Source organism: Phocoena phocoena, chromosome 4 (genome assembly GCF_963924675.1).
Source record: "Phocoena phocoena chromosome 4, mPhoPho1.1, whole genome shotgun sequence".
Classification (NCBI taxonomy): Eukaryota; Metazoa; Chordata; class Mammalia; order Artiodactyla; family Phocoenidae; genus Phocoena; species Phocoena phocoena.
Genome location: NC_089222.1, coordinates 26,081,640 through 26,098,750, shown reverse-complemented (window position 1 = coordinate 26,098,750; position 17,111 = coordinate 26,081,640).

Genomic DNA, 17,111 nt, shown 5'->3' with positions numbered 1-17,111 from the left:
CCTAGCAGATTGTAAAATCTCATTTTACAAGGGTAGAAGTGAAAACAAGGCTTTTCAAAGACTTTCTCAGAGACACATATGCCTGTGGCAGACTCAGAACTAAAAATCAAAGAATCTAACAGTCCAGTGTGTAATTGGCTTTCTCATGTAAGTTTGATATGCAGGACATGACACAGCCCAAGGGAGCCCCAAGCCCTAAGCATTTAAAGTTTCATAGTATATGTATATTCAAACTAAGATCCAGCTAACCATGTACTTTATACTCTTTATCCTTGTGAATAAAATGCCTTTATGCACAACATTAGAAGAGGACAAGGAAATAATATTCTCTATCAGTAATGAACTTAAGTCTATTTACACACTGCTCTATACTGTGTAATAATTTTGTGTGCCCCCCACATTCATACGTTGGACCTAATCCCTAGGTCCAACGTTGGACCTAATGTGACGATATTTGGAAGTGGAGCATCGGTGAGGTGGTTAGGTCATGAGGGTGAAGCCTTCATGAATGGGATTAGAGCCCTAAAAAGAGAGACCCCAGAGAGCTCTTTAGTCCCTTCTACCACGTGAATACAGCAAGATGGCGGTTTTTGAACAAGAAGGAGGTCTCCCTAGATACTGAATCCGCTGGTGCCCTGACCTTGGGTTTTCCAGCCTCCAGAGCTATGAATTTCTGTTGTTTATAAATCACCCAGTCTATGATAATTTGTTACAGCTACCCAAACTAAGACACACACTGAAAGCATCATCCTATCCTGGCATAAAAGAAATGAGGTCATATTACTTGGTTATTTTCCTGATGTACATTGTTATAAGCAGTAAAAAGGGGGTTCTTTTGAAACTACATGTTGAAAAAAACAGGGGCAAAGTAAGGAGAATATCTAACTGCCTAAACAGGAAGTGGATTCATGCTTTAAAAAGGAAGTGAAGAAAAATCATCGGTGATCAAAACTTCATTCAGAATTGTGCTGCTGAGAATCTCCCTCCACCTTCAACCCAAGAAAATGTTCTGGCAATTTTAGTAATGTTATGTTCAATGAAAAGAAACTTGGCCCTTAATTGATGGTGTTATTTTCAAGAAAAAATTTATCCATTTCAAAGCCTTTTATCCAAATTCTAACTTAGTAAGATTTACATGACATGAGATCAAAGAGAGGAAAAGGAAAAAAAAAAGCTCAAACAGAAATACAAAAAGGCCTTAATTAAGTCTATATTATTACTATCTTTATTTTCAAATCCAGAGATGGATGATATAGAGATTTCCTTCCCCAGCTCTACTACTTCCTAGCCATGGGACTTTGGGCAAGTAGCTCTCTCTGTATTTAATGTCCTCAAGTGGTAAATGGACATAATGATAGTACCTACTTCACTGGGTGGTTAAGCGGATTGTATGAAATGGTATTGTAACAGTAGTGTTAGCTATTAGTATTGTCTGTAAAAACCAGGAAACAATAAGCACAACTAAGTCAGGGACACCTACGACACATACTACAAAGTTGCAGGACCTATGTCAAATACATTTTGTAAAATACTAAAGGGTAGATTGTTGAGAGGTGACAAAGAGCACACTTTTGTCCAGTTCTGCTATTCCTAAGGGCAACAATGGTCCCTGGATTCAAGAGGACATAGCTGAATTTGAGGAATGAAGAAGGTGGTGTTCAGCAAGAAACAGGGATGTTCCTGAGCAGAAATCCACTGTAAATGGGAGAAAATTATCAAAAATTATTAACGGATTATTACTGGTCACAACAAGGAGCAGATGGCTTCCCAGAAAGCCTAAATAGTAGAACTCTGATAAACCCCCTGGATTCTTGCTGAGGCTTATGAATTTATGGGAAGAGCACACACCCTGGGAGAATGAGAATTTTGTAAGATATTTAAATCTCTGCCACCTGATGTTCTAAAGGCTGTTGTATATGTACATTTTATTTGTTAACTACCTCTTTTTCTTTTTTTAAACAAATAAGTTTTTAAAATTTTATTAAAAAAATTTTTTTTTATTACTGTTATGTTTTGGACCGTGCCGTGTGGCATGCAGGATCTTAGTTTCCCGACCAGGGATTGAACCCGTGCCCCCTGTCATGGATGCATGGAGTCCTAACTACTTGACCGCCAGGGAAGTCCCTGTTAACTACCTCTTCTGCAACAGTTTTATGATAATTAGAACAGGGGAGTGAGGTAACAATCTTGCCTGTTTTAGAAAACAGATATTTTCATGATGTAGTGTAATTGGATTGGGGGAGAGATAGGAAAATGAAGCCAGAGAAGTCAAGTGCTTGAAACTGGAAGAATTAAACTGGGTAAACTCCAGGAAAGAAATGTGCATCACATACTTGTCAGGCCAACCCTGACTTCTAAATATCGTTGCTGCCAAGAGCACAGAGCACAGGACAGGGCCCTTCACCAAGTGTCCTCAGTGTTCCAAGAGCACCTCTAGTGTTTCCTGTCTGCCTCCCAGGTGGCTCAGTCTCTCGTGAGTAAGCTACACTGAAAGGGGAAATACGATGAAAGAAGGGTGAGAAAGAGAAGACAAGGAAAAAGAGGAAACCAATGAAGAATACAGAGGAGCAAGGGAAAGTTAAGAAGGGAAAGAGAAAGGAAAAGAAGGAAGAAAGTGAGATAATATGGAGAAGAAAGAGATGAAAGCATGAGAATGGGACAAGCATGGAATCACAGAGACATCACTAGGATGCTTGGACTGGAGTGTTGAGCTAGAATTGGACACAGGAATGGAGAGAGGAGACACTGTGTCAGGAGGAACTTCTTGAGAGTAGAGGAGGTAGGAGAAAATGAGGTTAGAGGAATAAGAAAACACTGTGTGTTATCCTAGATGTCTGGATTAATAATCATCTTTATGTCTATTGTGTCAAAGCTCTTAGTGACATTGTGGGCAGAATCACATCCAATACTGTTTCAGAATAATGATGGCTTTTGGTGAAGCAGAGTGTATGAAGGAGAGGAGAAATTGGATGAATGATGAAGGAAGAGATAGGAAGCCAGTCCTGCAAGACACCAGGGAGATGCTAATGCTGAACCCTTGGAAATGGAAGTGATGCAATGCCTGTGAAAATGAGCAGGATGTTTACTATCTTTCTGCACAATTAAAAAGAAAAAAGAAAAAAAATGATAGCACTGGCTACACACAACTGTTTCTTAAAGAAGAACATATTGGCATCCAATTTATCTGAGACTGGGCGTCGCCTTGAGGATCTGGCATGTGTGTTATTACTTACATGTGATGTTCCATACCAGTTATTTTATAAGTTTTAAACCAGGCTTTGGCACTTTTTCATTTGTATATTTGCTCCTTTTACTTTATGAGATGAGTCATTTATTACTCTATCAGTTCATACATCTATCAAGATATCTCTTGGACCAGTCGTTCTCAAACTATAACGAGCATCAGAACCATCTGGAGGGCTTGTTAAACATAGATTTCTGGGCTCAACCCCTTCAGAGTTTCTTACGTATGCAGTGGAAGAATTTTCACTTCTAACAAGTTTCCAGGCCATGCTGATGCTGCTGGTCCAGACCTCGCTTTGAGAACCACAATATTTGATAAATAGTAGAGTGTTCCTACTGGGTGCAAATTCTATTACTGCAGAGATATTAAAATACAAGATTGTATTTCCAAGGATGGGATTTTCAGAGTTCAGAAAAACTGTGAGAAGCATTACTATACAAAACTATCAATTATATTATTTTATCAATAGTAAAATCAGAGTTTTATGACTTTTTTCAGGAAAGTTTCTGAATTTGTGACTTTCTCTGATTAGATGACTCACTTGAAATTCTGGCCTTCCCACTGTAGTTTCCTCAATTTTAAAACCTCAAACTTAAGAGTTGTGAAGGAAGTATTACACCTGAAACTAACACAATACTGTAAACCAATTACACTTCAATTTAAAAAAAAAAGTTGTAAGGAAAAATTTCTCCTCTTCTTCACATGATCCCATCTTGGCCCAGAGAGAGGGACGCATTCACCAATATTTCTGTCTTCTCAGAATAGTTCTAGTGAGAAAGCTTGTGCCCCTCCCTCCACATGCTGTGGACAGAGCGTGATACTCACTGGGCCATATTGGTTGTGAGGACTGTGTTCATAAAAAGAGGAGGGGGCCACCTTAATCTCTGTGACCCCCCTGGGCTCTCAGGTGCAAACAGGCTTACCTGCACTTCTGTGGCCAAGCAGTAAGTCCACCTGGGTAGCGCCCTTCCACAGGCATCAGTCCCTGCTGGAGACATTACACAGTGTAGCCTGTTCCTTGCAGCTGACTGGGTAAATGGACACAGAGTCCTATCTGCAACCTGGACACAGCCCCAGGGTAAATGTGCAGATCCTAGATCTAAGAAAACTTCAGGTCAAAGCTGTAGTCTCCAACATGTTTTAGCAGAAGCCCCGCTAAACCATTCCTACGATTGGCTATCTGATCTTCAAGTGTTTGCTTTATCAGTCAGCACTCTGGAGGGGAGCAGAATAGGATTTTAGATCTAAAAGACCTCTAAAATAGGCTGGGAAGCAAGTATATACATAAGATGGGCATGTGGGCAGCAAAAGGCAACCTAGGGAGACTGAGGATCTCAATGTAAGACTCAGTGGTCAGCTTGGGCTGGGGCAGCTCACAGTGGTTCATTGTACAGCCATAGCTGGTACATAAGGCACGGGATGCTCAGAAGCAGAGTTCTGGTTAAATGCCACCTCAAAACATGTGGTCTTCACTCTGTGAGGCCTTTTTAGACATTTGTAGAAACAATGATTGCTACTTTCATAGTGTCTTTTTTCTCCATATAGTGCTTGGGGTACAGGACACTAATGTGTTCATTCTGACCTCCAGTTTGTTAGCATCAGGCCTGAGTAGCAGCTCCAGATGAGTTCCAAATCTTACAAATAGTCTCTTGGGCTCATAAGGCTCCATTATAGGATTTTGGAAATATACAACCTCTACCTTTGGGTGGTAAGTTGGCTCTGAAATGGGTATTTTAGCAATTATGCTCATCAGTGTGGATTTATCCCAACTACAGCTTCAACCATGGAAGGGTAGTGCAACAGGCAAAGAGGAATATGGAATTTCTCCAAAGGAGCTATGTCACATTTTTAAGCTGGAGTAGAGTTCAAAACAAAACCAACCTCATTATGAACCAAAGGCTAGTAGGAACAATTTCAAGATTTCCTTCCAGGAAACTGTCATTTGGAATTTGGTTTGCTTAGTGATATATTGAGGAAAGAAAACTGGAAAGAGGTTTGATCTTAAAATCAAAACATCAGTGAGAAAACGTAAAAGCAAAATGAAGGCATACACGCTGAGAGTATAGATAGAGATGGAGAATGAACTTTTACCTGTGAAGAAAGGTTGAATTCTTGATAAAAGATGTAACTGGGAAAAAGGGAAATATTTTAGTTGTTACTCAATCAAGGAGTTTGGGGAGCTCATGAAACCAAGTAAAGGAAATGAGATTGAGAGAGCTAACTGGGTTAATTCTCCCCGTGAGAGCCCAGATAGAGAATACTGTTGAGAGTGAAACTTTCCCTTCCTCCCCTCCCCTGCCTCCCCATCCCTTCCCTTCTCTTCTCTTCTTTTCCTTTCCCTTTCTTTTCTCATGCTCTTCCTTCATATTTAAAAAAAACATTTTAATTACAGAAATTTCCTAACAAACACAAAAGAAGAGAGAATAATGTGATGAACCTCCATGTGTTCATCTCTCAGCTCCAGCAGTTATAAACATATGGTCATTCTCATTTCATCTATACCTCTCCATTCCTCCCCCAGCCCCTTATCCTCTGCTGGATTATTTTAAAGTTAATTTCAGACACCATATAATTTCATTTGTATTGTCTTAAAGAAATAAGGATTTAAAAAGCAAAATTTAACCACAAGGTTCTTTCATATCTAAAAATATTGATAATAATTCTAGGAGCTAATAACCTATTATACCAAAGTTCCAGGATACAATGTTAATATGCAAAAGTCAATTTCTGTCCTACACACAAACAATGAGCAAGTGAAATTTGAAATAAAAAATGCAATATCATTAACATTAGCACCCCCCACTAAAAGAACTACTTAGGTATAAATCTAAAAAAAAATGTATAAGACCTATATGAAGAGAACTATAAAACTCTGATGAATAAAATCAAAGAAGAACTAAATAAATGGAGATATACTCCATGTTCATGAGTGGGAAGACTCAATATTGCCAAGATGTCAGTTCTTCCCAACTTGATCTGTAGATTTAACCAAAATTCCAGCAAGTTATTTAATGGATATGGCCATGCTCATTCTAAAGTTAATATGGAGAGGAAAAAGTCCCAGAATAGCCAAAACAGTACTGAAGGAAAGGAACAAAGTTGGGGAACTGACACTACCCAACCCAACTTCAACACTTGCTGTAAAGCTACAATAATCAAGATGGTTTGATATTGTACAATATGGGGAATATAGCCAATATTTTATAATAACTATAAATGGAGTATAACCTGTAAAAATTCTGAATCACTATATTGTAAACCTATAACTTACATAATATAGTACAGAAACTATACTTCAATTAAAAAAAATAATTTAGTATTGGCAAATAACAGATTAATAGAACAGAACATAAAGCCCAGAAAGAGCCACTCATAAATATAGTCAACTGATTTTTTTTTGAAGTTATAACTCACATTTTTATTAGTAATATTTATTCATTTTAACAATATTTCTAAGTTTCAAGCCATGTAATTTTTTGGTTTTGTGTTCAAATGTAGACTTTTCACTCATACCTTCCGAGATGAGCTGCATAAATCAGTTGTTAAAAATACTAGATTCATCTGCTCTGACAATATTCCCTGCTAATTTAGTCATTGAAAGATTTAGCTTAACTTCTAAAACTAAAACATACTGCACCTTTCTTTGTGAAATAAGAACTAGCCATTTTATCCAAGAGTACTGATGTCCGACTATAGATAATTTTGTTACAAAATTGCCATTATTTAGAAACAAGACCAATAAGTCAAGACAATCATTAAGTCCTACAACAGAAGTGTGAATTAATAAATGTAACTGAGAACCACTAAGTCAATGAATAATGACCATATCATATACTTCACTCAGTTGTTTTAAAAATCATTCAGCTGTACTTGTGACTGACAGATGCCACTAGCATGACATCAGGCCCAATATGCATACATAATAACTTTGGTTGAACACATAATTATTATAAAGTTATTAAATACATAATAACTTTTACTGTGTCCATGTGCAGAAAAGAGTTACCATGGCAGGCCTGACACTGTTCTCCTTAGAAAGGCCTGCTTACAAGGCTGGCCCTTAGCTGGCATCAGAACCTGGATTTGGGGAGCATTCCCGCCATTCCCTAATTGATGAGAGCTGCTCACTGTGCCTAAACTGTCTGGGTAAACCACGTGGTTTGTGTTCAATACCTGCTTTCCTTCTGGGAGTCTGGAATTTTGGTACATGCTATGCAGAGGCTGCCACGTGACCGACTCCCAGTTAAAAGTCTGAGGACTGAATCGCAAATGAGTTCCCCCAGAGACAACAGTTCACACGTTGTCACAATTCAACCATGGTGGAATTTAGCTCACCTGAGTGACTCTACCAGGAGAGAGCTCTAGGAAGCTTGCACCTGGTTTCCTCTAGGCTTTGTCCCATGTGCCTTTTCCCTTTGCTGGTTCTGCTCTAATAAATCTTAGCCATCAGTATGACTATATGCTTAGTACTATGAGCATATGAAAAGTTGCTCCATGTCATACGTCATCAGGGAAATGCAAATTAAAACAGCAATGAGATACTACACACTTATTAGAATGGTCAAAATTTGGAACACTGACAACACCAAATGCTGAGGAGAATGTGGAGTAATAGGAACTCTCATTTATTGTTGGTGCAGCTACTTTGGAAGACAGTTTGGCAGTTTTTTAGAAAACTAAACATATTTTTACCATATGATCCAGCAATCCTGCTTCTTGGTATTTATCCAAAGAAGGTGAAAATTTATGTCACACGGAAACTCGCACATGGATGCTTATAGCAGCTTTATTCATAATTGTCAAAACTTGGAAGCACCAAGATGTCCTTCAGTAGGTGAATAAATAAATAAACCGTGGTACATCCAGACAATGGAATATTATTCAGCGCAAAAAAGAAATAAGCTATCAAGCCATGAAAAGACATGGAGGAATCTTAAGTGCATATTAGTAAGTGAAAGAAGCCAACTGTATGAGCCAACTATATGACATTATAGGAAAAGCAAAATTATGGAGATAATAAAAAGATCAGTGATTGCTAGTGAGGGCCAGGGGGTGAGGAGAGGGGAAATATGAATAGGCAGAGAACAGAGGATTTTTAGAGCAGTGAAAAAATTCTGTATAATATTATAATGATGGATATATGCCATCATACATTTGTCCAAACCTGTGGAATGGACAACTCCATAAGTGAACATTAAGGTAAACTATGGACTTTGGGTGATTATGATGTGGGTGACTATGATGTGTCAATGTAGGTTCATACTTGGTAAAAATTATACCATTCTGATGAGTGATGTTGATAACAGGGAGGCTATGCATGTGTGTGGGCAAACTATATATCTCTGCACCTTCCTTTTAATTTTTTTGTAACACCTAAAACTGTTCTAAAAACTGTCTTTAAAAATATTAACAATAATTCCCTCATATTATGTGTATATTATTATCCATATATTCATGGACATTTCATGGAAGTGCTGTATTGGGTGGTTGCAGAAAAATTGGGTACGGGAACTTCCCTGGTTGCGCAGTGGTTAAGAATCCACCTGCCAATGCAGGGGACACGGGTTTGAGCCCTGGTCCGGGAAGATCCCACATGCTGCGGAGCAACTAAGCCCGTGAGCCACAACTATTGAGCCTGCGCTCTAGAGCCTGCAAGCCATAACTAATGAAGCCCACACGCCTAGAGCCTGTGCTCCGCAACAAGAGAAGCCACCACAATGAGAAGTCCGCACACTGCAACGAAGAGTAGCCCCCGCTCGCCACAACTAGAGAAAGCCCGCACGCAGCAACGAAGACCCAATGTAGCCAAAAACAAATAAATTTTTAAAAAAGAAAGAAAAAGTGGACAACATTTATGATAGAAGGACTGGAAAGATTAGCAGAGAATACATTAAACATTGTTTCATGAGTCTGAAGGTAACATAGTCATTTCAGGTGGCAAACTCATATGGCCATTGTCTGGGGGAAGATGTCCAAGAAAATCATAGGGTTAGGACTCTGAGCAAAGATTTAGAGAAGATGAGGTACAGTGAAGGCGAGCCTGGTAGGTTTAAAAGAGATCAGTTCCAGGCCAGGGTCAGGTGCTAGGCCGATGGAAGGTACTCTTGGGTAGAATTATCGAGCTTGGGATGGTGAAGGTAATTGGATATGTTTGAACAGTGAACACATTTGGCTGACCCAGAACTGACTGATTTCATGTAAGGGATCCCAGAGCAACTGTCTGGTTTGAAAAAAAAAAAAGTCAGGAACTCTGATCCAGCAATAAGTGCTACCCAGGAGGAAAGAAAATTCAAAGCTCTGCTGAGCCAGCAGAGTTCATGGAAGAAGAGAAGGAAATGGAACATTAGGGGATATTAAACTGCTGTAGGAAAAGATGAGGCTGAATGAATAGTTCTGCTACCAATGATGTGGGAAGAGAGACGTTCAAGGTCTGAAAAGTCCAAAAGCCAAGGAAAGGCAAGGTTTGGGGGGAAAGGACGTGAAAAAGAACACAATGGTGCTCATTTAGAACTATCCACAGAGGATTCAGTTAGGGGTGTACTGAGGATAATTGTTTAAATGAGGCCATCCCTCAAGTGATAAGAGAGAACTGCATCTATAAGATATGGTTCCTTAGATTAAGGTTAAAGGAATTCCAGCTCCAAATCTGCTCCAGCACAGGCTAAAATCCTTTTGAGTTTCTACTGGGAATGCAGAAATAGAGAAGGAAAGAGGTTGAGTTTACATAGAACGTTAGGTCATGAATGTGCTTAGAAGGGGATGGAGGCAGTATCACTAGACAGAGTTCAGGCTCTGGGAGGAACTGGATCCTCCAAAAGCAGCAATCAAGAAGGAAATAAAAATATAGTTAAAATTTTTTATTGTGGAAATTTTGAATTACACATAAAAATAGATAGAATAATGTAACATTCCCACTATGCAGTCACAGCAACCATAAAATTGTTGCCATTCTTATTTTAACTATTCCTTCACATGATTTTATGGTGGAGTACATTAAAGGTCCAGATGTTTATTATTTCATTAATAAATAGTTAAGAGGTTTTCAACATACAGGACAGACACAGAGCAGACCAATGAAGCCTTGGGTTAACCCAGAGTACTAGACTAGGGGTGTCACCCCTGCACATTTCAAAGTTTTAGAAGAAGATACCATTTTATTTTATTTTTAAATTTTTTTATTGAACAATATTGTGTTAGTTTCAGGTGCACAGCAAAGTGATAAATTATATATATATGTGATATCTATCTATCTATCTATATATATATATACACTCTTTTTCAGATTCTTTTCCATTATAGATTATTATAAGATACTGAATCTAGTTCCCTATACTATACAGGAAATCCTTGTTGTTTATCTATTTTATGTATAGTAGTGTATATCTGTTAATGCCAAATTCTCTATTTATCCCTCCCCACCCTTTCCCCTTTGGTAACCATAAGTTTGCTTTCTATGTTTACGAGTCTGTTTCTGTTTTTAAATAAATTCATTTGTACTATTTTTTAGATTCCCCATATAAGCAATATCATATGATATTTGTCTTTCTCTGTCTGACTTACTTCACTCAATATGACAGTCCCTAGGTCCATCCATGTTGCTGCAAATGGCATTATTTCATTCTTTTTTATAGCTGAGTAATATTCCATTGTGTGTATATACCACATCTTCTTTATCATTCATCTCTTGATGGACACTTAGGTTTCTTCCACGTCTTGACTATTGTAAATAGTGCTGTTATAAACATAGGGGTGCATGTATCTTTTTGAATTTGAGTTTTCATCTTTTCTGGATATATGCCTAGAAGTGGTATTGCTGGGTCTTATGGTTATTCTATTTTTAGTTTTTTAAAGGAATCTCCATACTGTTTTCCATAGTGGCTGTACCAATTTACATTCCCACCAACAGTTTAGGAATGTTCCCTTTTCCGTACACCTTCTCCAACATTTATTATTTGTAGACTTTTTGAAGATGGCCATTCTGACTGGTGTGAGGTGATACCTCATTGTAATTTTGATTTGCATTGCTTTAATAATTAGTGATGTTGAGCATCTTTTCATGTGTCTGTTGGCCATCTGTATGTCTTCTTTGGAGAAATGCCTATTTAGGTCTTCTGCCCATTTTTTGATTGGGTTGTTTGTTTTTTTGATATTGAGTTATATGAATTATTTGTATATTTTGTAAATTAATCCCTTGTCAGTTGCTTCATTTGCAAATATTTTCTCCTAGTCTGTAGGCTATCTTTTTGTTTTGCTTATGGTTTCCTTTGCTGTGCAAAAGCTTGTAAGTTTGATTAGGTCCCATTTCTTTATTTTTACTTTTACTTCTTTGGCCTTGGGAGACTGAGTTAAGAAAATATTGCTACGATTTATGTCAGAGAACATTTTGCCTATATTCTCTTCTAGGAGTTTTATAGTGTCATGTCTTATATTTAAGTCTTTAAGTCATTTTGGGTTTATTTTTGTGTATGGTGTGAGGGCGTGTTCTAACTTCACTGATTTACATGAGACTGTCTAGCTTTCCCAGCACTACTTGCTGAAGAGACTGTCTTTTCTCCATTGTGTAGTCTTGCCTCCTTTGTCAAAACTTAATTGACCATAGGTGTGTGGGTTTATTTTTGGGCTCTCTATTCTGTTCCATTGATCTATATGTCTGTTTTTGTGCCAGTATCATGCTGTTTTGATTGCTTTAGCTTTGAAGTATTGTCTGAAGTCTGGGAGGATTATGTCTCCAGCTTTGTTCTTTTTCCTCAGGATTGCTTTGGCAATTCTGGGTCTTTTGTGTTTCCATACAAATTTTTGGATTATTTGTTCTGGTTCTGTGAAAAATGTCAGTGGGTAATTTGATAAGGATTGCATTAAATCGGTAGATTGCTTTGGATAGTATGGCCATTTTAGCAATATTAATTCTTCCAATCCAAGAGCATGGGATATCTTTCCATTTCTTTGAGTCATCTTCGATTTCTTTTACGAATATTTTATAGTTCTCAGCATATAGGTCTTTCACTTCCTTGGTTAGGTTTATTCCTAGTTTTTTGTGTGTTTTTTTTGACATGATTTTAAACAGGATTTTTTTTTTTACTTTCTCTTTCTGATATTTCATTGTTAGTGTAAAGAAATGCAACAGATTTCTGTATATTAGTCTTGTATCTTGGTACCTTGCTGAATTCATTTATTAGTTCTAATAGTTTTTGTGTGGAGTCTTTAGGGTTTTCTATATAAAGTATCAAGTCATCTGCATATAATGACAATTTTACCTCTTCTCTTCCAATTTGGATACCTCTTATTAATCTTGTCTGATTGCTGTGGCTAGGACTTCCAATACTATGTTGAATAGTAGTGGTGAGAGTGGTCTCCTTGGCTTGTTCCAGAATTTAGTGGGAAGGCTTTCAGTTTTTCTTTGTTGAGTATTATATTGACTGTGAGTTTGTAATAAATGGCTTTGACTATGTTGAGATATATTCCCTCTATACCCTCTTTGGTGAGAGTTTTTATCATGAACGGACGTTGAATTTTATCAAATACTTTTTCTGCAAGAAGATAGCATTTTAAATGCCTCTCTCTAATGGTGAGACAATATATCCAAGTGAATTTTCCCATCGTTGCAGGAAACACGGTATGACCGTTAATGGGCAATTTCTCCCTTGTGGGTTTAAATTTGCTGGAAATGGCCTCTGGACCACATGCCCAGATTGATGTCTGTCAGTTAGCCTGAAACCAAAATATTTTATCTATAACTGTGTTTTCTTCATGTGCCTGTCTTTCCCTAGGATAAAACTCTCAGCAGTGTTCTGCAGATAACAAAAATACAGAACTAGACTGTACTGTCTACAAAACTCTGGACAGAGAATTTTGCTTGGGATAATGCTCTGGTGGCACAGGAGTTGCTTGCTTGTATTTTCTAAACTTTGTTAGAATAAGTCTGGTGCTGTGATTCTCAGGCACAGCAGAATGCATGAGTAATTTGTAATTGGGTAAATTCAACTTTGTAGCTGCTGAAGAAGCTATAATTATTCTAGTGCTTCAGAGATGGCGCAAAACACTGCAGCTGCTAAAAGAAAGCTGGCCACATCAGAGTGAGATGAATCCATTAAAACCAGAAAGAGACAGAAAAAAAAAATTGAATTTAGTTTACAAGAAGGGGAATTTGATTTAGAATATTAGTACTTTCTCTCATAATTTAACAATCAAATAATTAATATTCAAATTTGGGGCATTTGAGTGTTGTTTGTATGATTTTCTTTTTGAGTAGTTTTATGCTGGCACATGGAACTTTTATACTTTTTTTAAGCTGTGAGTTGCACAATGTGGATCAACACAACTTACCAAAAAAAAAAAAAAAAAAAAAAAGAATTGTATAGGAGTGAGTTTTCTTCCTTGGTGTGTGGTGGAGTTAAGGCAAATTTAATGAGTTCTTATCCTTCCTCACAGGTTTCGGGAGCAATAGTTAGACCACTCAACACACTGTCCCAGGTAGATTCAAAAGAAGCATCCTCTTGAACACAGGAGCATGATTGCTTAGGTACAATGCTGATTTCCATTCTGGAGTGGGTCAGTCTGCTCCTGGTTGATCACACGCCTGGCAGTGAAGTCTAACAAATACCTGGGGAGAGTTTATGGGGAACATTTCTACTCCTATCACCACATTTCCACACTGGTTCATGCAGGAGAAAACTTCTACCTATGCTTCTGACCTTTTGCAAGTGCCATGAAGGAGCTTCTGCTTCACTCTTGATCCCTTGGAACAAGAATGTTCAGTGGGTGATCTAGGCATCACATGGGCTGGGCCACACCTTATTAGAGGGGAGTTTCCTGGGCTTAGGAGCAGAGAAGTCTGAACCGTTTCTTTCTCTGACTACTACAGTCAAGGTGAGCCCAGAAGGTTAAGGGGTGGTTGAAGCCCTAACATTCTTTCTTTCTTCTTCCTGCTGTGTCTCGGCAGGAGACCTCCTTAAAACAGGCTGAGTGCATGGATGTGGATTCTGCTCTGCTGATAAGGTCTTACATCATTAGGTGTGTCTCTGAATGTGCTCTCCTCAGCCTCTTTGTAGATTTGGGATGAGGTGGGAGACTTGTGGCCTAAGCCACCTTCTCAAACATAGTTCACAAAAATTTTATATTTCGGATGTGACTGTTTTGTTCATTTATTTGTTTTGCGTGTATTCTCCTTTGGTTAAGATGGTGGCAGGGAGGAGCTGTGAGGTTAGGCTGCTCATGGAGCCTAACAATTCCAGCAGAACAATTCCATTTTTCACATGGAGATGAATCTAGCTATTATAGTAGATTTTGGTGGAATCCAATACTGTTTCTATCTCAAATTGCTGACAACCAATTGATTCTGCTCTTTCCAAATTCAACATTTCTTAATTAGAGTGCCTTAACAGACAAGGTTTAAGTTGAAAATAGAGTTAGAAAGGCATTTTTGTTTTAAAAAAAAGATTCTTCATTTAACATTTAAAAACTTATATAATTTATAGTCCCTCAATTTTGAAGCCCAAATGTACTGAAGAAAAATTCTTCTTTTAACAAGGATACTAAGAGTGAATAAATATTCAAAGTTATCTATTCTTTTAAAAGTAATTTTGTTGAAGAATCTGGGAACCTGGAAGACCTGCTGTAACATAATGTTCTCTGTTACAGCTTAATTGAGATTTATAAGCCCTGATGATATTTTGGGGAATAGTTCTTCCACCACCCAGTGTCTAAGAGACATTTCTGTCAAAATCTGCTTGGCATTTATGTACTTCATTTCAGAAAAATATTTCCAAGTTTATACAACTTCATGTTGTTGGGAACTCTGTCTTCTCTCCTCCTGTGTACGTTTCTCTAACTGGAGAAATATGCAGAGACCAGGGAGAGGTGAGGGGCATGGTGCCTTTCTTCGTTAGTTTATATAAAATTTTAATAATTTAATGGAGAAGTGACAGGGCAAACTATCAATATATTTCAGCTAATGAGGTCAGAGTTATTAGTTTGTACCACACAGAATAGAAGTTATATCCTAAGAGGAATGTGAATTTATCTTGTAGACACTTAGGAGATCAAAGGAATGAATTTTCTCAGGTCTTTGATCTCAGAAACTTTGCATTAAAAGTATCAGTAGACGCAGCTTGGAGTGCTAGTTCTCCATCTCATCCTCCCTGTCCTTGGCTCCAGAGCTCATACTTCTTTCCGGCTCTGAAGTCTCCATCCTGGGTTGTGGGGAGGTTTCAGCCACTGTGGCCAGCCTGCACTTACCCTGCCTCATGAAGAACTGACTGAACAAAATGAAAAGGCAGTGAGTGAAATTTTTCTCACAACTTACCCTTCAGTATGTTCAAGACAGAAGAGGGGACCAATGGACCGAAGCTTGTTACTTTTTCTTTAACTTTTTAAAAACTGAGATATAATTGACATGTAACATTTATTATTTCTTACAGTGGTACCCTGTACAAAAGAAAAAGGGTGATATGCTGTGGATAGGAACAAAGAAAGAGAAGAGGCAGAATTAGGAATCAAGGGATATTCATCTGGGACCCTCGTCACTCTGAGGCTTTAGCTGTGAGGCCCTTTGATGGCACAGGGATGACATGGCTAGATCACAGGCAAAATGCCAGCCTTGCCTCTCTTCAGCTCTGTACAGCTTTGGGACCCTTCAATGAAGCAATGCTTAAATAAAAAAAGTGGGATCCAGTATATGTTTGCTGGGACAAAGCTAGCAAGTGGCATCTGGTGCAAGTGTAAGGCGATTCCCCTTTTCTCTGGTCATCACTGGTTTGGGGTCCTTATTATGTACTTGTGTACATCAAGGATGAACAATCTAGAGATAAGACCTCACCTTGGAAAACAGTAAGGTCTGTACCCCAGTTTTCCTTCCTCAGAGCATGGCTGGAACTTGGTGGGGCAGAAGAAGGACGAGATCCTCATTCATGCGCACATGTTTCTATATATGAGTTGTTTAATGAAATTACACAAGCCCTCTCATTCTCACTAGTTTTCAGTGAACTTTATTTCACTTTGCCGCCATAATGAAGAGCAGTGGAAAAAACATGCACTTGGGGGTCATGTCCTGGGTTCATGGTCCTTGGTCCCATAGACTAAGAGTCTGAAGAGGAAAACCAGGTATTAGGCAGTGAATGTCTTTGGGACTTAATACTGTCCAAGTGTTTACATGGAATTTAACTTTCTGTGAAATTTTTGAACTTTCGTTTCTCTGTGGAAATCTACTAATGGGAGCAGTTCATATTGTTCAAATCAGGGACATTTTTATGCTAACATGTGACTTTTGGAGGGTAGGGAAAGCTAAGATGTGTTAAAAGATAAACGGAAGCACATTAAAATTTTCAAGAGTTTATTTGGGCATACATCCATTCAAACTGGGGCAGCACCAAACCGAAAGGGATTAGGATCACTCCACCAACAGAAGCTTAGAGAGAAGTTTTTGTAGAAAAGATAGGGAAACAAAGCAAGGACAGTATTTGATTTGCTGTAGCTTTCATGGTTGCCTTATTTGGGAAATCTTAGTTGGCCGTTTGTGATTGGTTGTTCTTAAATTTCATTTTCTTGGATTTGAGCACATTGACTCTGGCTAGGTTTGGTTTGCTTGCATAGGTGACCAAGGCATTAGCGTCACCCCAGTCTAATAGTTGCCTCATGTAATTACTTTAACAGATGAATTTACGGCAAGTTTGAAAATAGAATAGGGGGTGAATCTTCAGTTTAGTGCATTGTGTGACCTCCAAGTAAACTTAATTACAGTCCTGTCCTGGTCTATTTTAGAACCTTTGGGGGAAAATATGAAACTGCCATCTCACTGGTCTCAGAGAGGGATAAGTGTCAGGAGAAAGGCCAAGTGAATGAGGAAGTGGGATTTTCCTCTAACCCAGGGCCT